This window comes from Gymnodraco acuticeps, unplaced genomic scaffold (genome assembly GCF_902827175.1).
Source record: "Gymnodraco acuticeps unplaced genomic scaffold, fGymAcu1.1, whole genome shotgun sequence".
Lineage (NCBI taxonomy): Eukaryota > Metazoa > Chordata > Actinopteri > Perciformes > Bathydraconidae > Gymnodraco > Gymnodraco acuticeps.
Window position 1 is genome coordinate 3,053 of NW_022989903.1, and position 4,931 is coordinate 7,983.

The 4,931-nt window shown below is 45.3% G+C and overlaps 1 pseudogene; it reads right to left on the reverse strand.

The window, feature by feature from the left end:
• Window positions 1–2,041: 2,041 nt before the first annotated feature.
• Window positions 2,042–3,864, reverse strand: LOC117540375 (annotated as a pseudogene).
• Between the last annotated feature and the right edge of the window lie 1,067 nt (window positions 3,865–4,931).

Sequence of the window (4,931 nt, forward strand, 5' to 3'; positions counted from 1 at the left end):
ATACTGTAGTTTATGCAATTTAGGCCTATAAATTGTTATGTAATTTGAATTTATTGCCAGTGTGTCCATGGTTTTGAGTCTGTGGTGGTTGAGCGCAGCGCCGTCTATTTTTTTGCAGTACAGCAACTATAGGACTAAGCATGCCGGTAGTTTCTTTGGGCCTGTCTGCCCGTGTTGTGAGTGCACTTCGCGCGTGCGCACTTGTGTGGCATTGTTTGGGATTACCTAATTAAAATAGTGTCCCCCCAGTAAAAAAATCCCCACTACACCACTGGGAGAGAGAGTAGTAACATGGAAATAGTAAATGAATGAGTAAAGACGGTCTTCCTGGTTGAACTTGCGCTGAGCTTCATTTAGTCTCAGATCACTTCCACACAGAGACGTGCACAGGTACGGGCTAATGTTGCCCGGGCAACGGCCCTTTGAACTTTTTGGCTGACCTGCCCCTCTGGAGAGAGCGAAAGTCTTTTTTTCTGTTGTGGCCGAATAAACATGATAAGCCCACAATTAATATTGTAGAAGTCTCGCTGCGATAAAACAAACCTTGCCAGCGCTGTCATCTTCCCCCAGTCACGTGACTTTGTTACAATCTGACAGCTGAAAGCAAAGGAAAGCCCTCCGAGTCCGGTCCGGCCTATGGCTATGGTGATCATGTGCCTGCTGGCTTTGGTAGCAAATCCTCGGGTCAATCTGTCCCCGGAAATGTTCCCGTTTTTAAATATGCTTAAATTGATTTAAATATACTTGTTATTGTGTTTCTGTCTTTCTGTGTCTTTTCATCTGCTCCGTAAAACTCCCTCTCTCTCTTTCTTGATCGCCCTCTCTCACATACGGGAGAACAGTTCACTGTCCCGCTTCATTGTAGGATTTCTGCCATGTCTCTACTTTAGTTTGGCCATCTCTGTTATTAAGTTATGGAATACTAAATACATAAGTAATTAGATACCTTACCGTTACTGCTCTCATAAAGAATGATAAGAATAATGTGTATTGAACTGGTTTAATCAATTAGTGAGTTTATTTAAGGCACAGCAGTTACAATGGTCAAACTAGCCTACATTAAAACAGAATTGTCCGCATTTGATCTTTAATAGTTACTAACATTAGATATGTTAATGAGATATAGACCGCAAACATTTTTTTCCCTTGGTTTTCATTTTTTTAATAAAATGTCTTACGTTTTCAGGAGGGTCGGGGGGCGGCCCTTTTTCTAGTTTAGAGCAACAGCCCCTCCAAATGTCTGTGCACGTCCCTGCTTCCACATGTTCTCCATCAGCTTCGTATGGCACCTTGGACACAAGAAGAACATCCTGTTTTTGTTTTTGAAAGACAAACCTTTATTAATGATCCAAACATTTCATTTAATCACACATCCCATCAGTAAAGTCTGTTCAATGATTTCATGATCAGTCTCACTTTCTCCACATGAATGTGTTTCATCTCAGCTGTTTCAAACAGAGTCAGACATGATTTCCTTATTGATTATTATCATGATAATTAATGTTCTATAAACATCAGAGTACCCAATTTCTATTTGGATAACAACAACAACAACAACAACAACACAACTTCGTCTGCAAAACAATAACTGTAATATTATACAATGTATTTCCCAAGCAAAGACTCTAAGCTATTCCCAGGAGAATAATGAAAGGATGTACTTATTGATTATGATCATGACAGGAAGTGATATCATTTTGAATAAACATGTGATGATGAAATAAGTGTTATAACCATCTGGGAACTCATGTTTTAGTTAATTCAGCAACAATAACATTGAATCTGTCAAAAAGAATACATGTGATTATAAATGCCTCTATTGTTTTAGAACCAGAATAAAATGTGTAGAATAAAAGAAGCTCTGCTGCTTTCTCTCTGAAGACTCGTGCACTACAAGAGAAACAACAACATGAATCAAAAGAAATATCCAACACATATTTAGAGCAAAGTTTACATATCAGTTCAGGTTGAACAAGGATCCTCCTGAGCAGTGACAGCCTCCATGGCTAACCAGACACAGGAAGGAGCCGGAAGAAGTCCAACATCTACAGAACAACTCGTGAGAAGATGTTGAAGCCCCGCCCATCATGTTTGATTGACAGCTGATCTCTGCAGTGAAGACATGGACAATCAGCTCTGATGGACACACGGTGAGTTTAAGAAGTAGAAGAGTTCCTCCAAGGACTTCAGGCTATCTGAGTTTACAAAACTCAGCAGAGTCTCCATATTCATAACAAAGACAAACTCCAGCATGTAGCGGCTGAGTGAATGTGGTCTGCACTCTGTGGAGGAGAGTCATGGTTTCAGAGACGCTGTAGAAGGACAGAACACCTGCTCTGTGATCCAGGTACACTCCTACTCTGGAGGACAGAGGACCTGAGACGTGAGTGCTGATACTGTTGTAAAGAAATGAACATCTGTTTTGGTTACAAATTAAGGACCAAGATTTGTCATTGTATCCAAATCCACTTTCCCTCCCTGCTCTGCTGATATTCTTGTATGCGACTGCTACAAAAACTCCTCCCCCTTTCCACTCCACCTCCCAGTAACAACGTCCAGTCAGACTCTCTCTACTCAGGACCTGAGGATAATAAGTGAATCTGTCTGGGTGACGAGAATAAGACTGATGTTGTGTCATGTATGTTGCTTTTCTGCTCCCCTCAGATAATACCAGCCTCTTGTTTGCTGTGTTTGGATCCAGAGTGATCTCCTGTGAATATGTTAAGAACCCAGCTCTGGTGGTGGGCTCTGCTGCTGGCAGTAAAACATCCACTTCAGTCGGTGAGACGTTTGTCCATTCCTCTCTCAGGACGTCCTGTAGTTTGTCTCTGACTGCTGACAGGGCCGCCGTCACGTCCTCAAAGTAGCTCAGAGGACGGATGTTGATGCTGAGGAGTGTGTAGCTTCACTGAGGGCTGGCAGTGAGGGGTAGCTGAGCAGAAACTGGTTGTGATCCTCTGTGTGAGACAGCAGCTTCAGCTCAGCGTCTCTCCTCTCAGCTCAGAGATCTCCTGCTCCAGCTTCTCCTGGAGCTCTCTGACTCGACTCACTTCTCTCTTCTGCTGGGATCTGAGCTGCTGCTTCACATCAGAGCTTCTCTTCTCCATGAGACGGATCAGCTCAGTGAACGTCTTCTCACTGTCCTCCACTGCTTTATCAGCAGAGCCATTGACGGCCTCCACCTCCTGCTGAAGCAGCTTCACCTCCTTCTCTCCGTCCTGGATCCTCTGCTGGATGTTGAGTCGACTCCCCTCCAGCTCTCTCTGCCTCTCAGTCCTCTCTGCAGCAGCTGACAACCTGTGTCGTGGCCTTTGTGTTCGTCCATAGAGCAGAGATAACAGATACTCTGCTGATCAGTGCGGCAGAATATCTTCATCACCTCGTGTGACGAGAGCAGATGTTCTCCTGGAGCTTCTTGGAGGGCTCCACCAGCTTGTGTTTTTTTAATGGAGCTGCGTTCATAATGAGGCTGGAGGTGTTGGTCACAGTAAGAGGCCAGACACACGAGGCAGGACTTACAGGCTCTCAGCTTCCTCCCAGTGCAGACATCACAGGCCACATCTTCAGCTCCAGCATAGCAGTAGATCAGCAGGAGCAGCTTGGAGTCCAGTCTTCTTCAGCTCCTCCACTAAAGCTGCTAACATGGTGTTTTTCAGCAGGACAGGCCTCGGTGTGAAGCTCTGCCTGCACTGAGGGCAGCTGTGGATTAGCTCTACATCCCAGTGCTGTTTAATACACTTCATGCAGTAGCTGTGGTCCACAGGTAGTGGTCACCGGATCCTTCAGTAGATCCAGACAGATGGAACAAGAGAAGGTTTCCCGGTCCAGCTGAACTCCTTTCTGCGCCATTTCACCTCTCAGTAGCAGCGAGTGTGTGAGTTTCACTTCCTGATGAGCTGAAACTAGTGTTATCTGAACAGCATGTGTGTGGGCGGTGAATGTGGCTATCAGCTCTCGTACTTTACCCACATGTTGGTTAACCCCCTCCTCCTCAGTGTGGATCTGAAGGGGAGGAAACCAGGAAATACAGAGTGGAGCTGGCTGTGTCTGGCCCAATCCCAAATCACCCCCTCGGTGACGGAGTGAAATCCGTCTGTAGCCACACTCGCAGCTGAATGAAGTTCCCGTCCATTAAGGGTTAAGGGCAGGGGTTAAATTGGGGCCGGGGCTGTCCGGGGCTCAGCCCCGGCACATAGGACGATGCTCTGACGTCATCACCCTCGCTCATTTGTCATTTGTTTAAGCCATAAATGTTAAAACATATCTCGTTCTTAATATAGACTTTATTTAGGGTCGATATGTGTTGACTTTACAATTTAAAATAGCAGATCTCCGTGACAGGATATCTTTTTTTCCGCTTAGTGAACGTGTGTCTCTGCTCCGATCAGGAGCTGCAGCACCGTGGCTCCTTTGTGCAGAGAATCTGCAGCGGTGTGTGTGTGTGTGTGTTGTGTGTGTGTGGTGTGTGTGGTGGATTGTGTGTGTGGGTGTGTGGTGTGTGTGTGTCCTGTAGTGTGCTGTGTGTGTGTGTGTGGTGTGTGTGTGTGGGTGTGTGTGTGGTGTGTGTGTGTGGTGGTGTGTGTGGTGTGTGTGTGTGTGCAGAGAGTCTGCAGGGTACCGCAAACCACCGACCCGTCTTGTAACACAGAGCCCGTTTACTACACCATCAGGACCGGTTCTAACCCAATTTGCTGCCCTCTGCGAGAATTTAGCTGGGGCCCCCCCCTGCCTGAAAATCGTTTCAGTAGAAAAGATAAAAGTACCCAAGGAATACACAATAGAATATATAAAGACTAAATGAAAACATCTCTACAAAAGACCAATACACTACAAAAACAGAAACGTATTGACATGTCTGGTAATATACATCAAAATAGGCTTCAAATGTATCGGTATTATATGAACATGTTGAATTGGGGTGTGGACGTTCA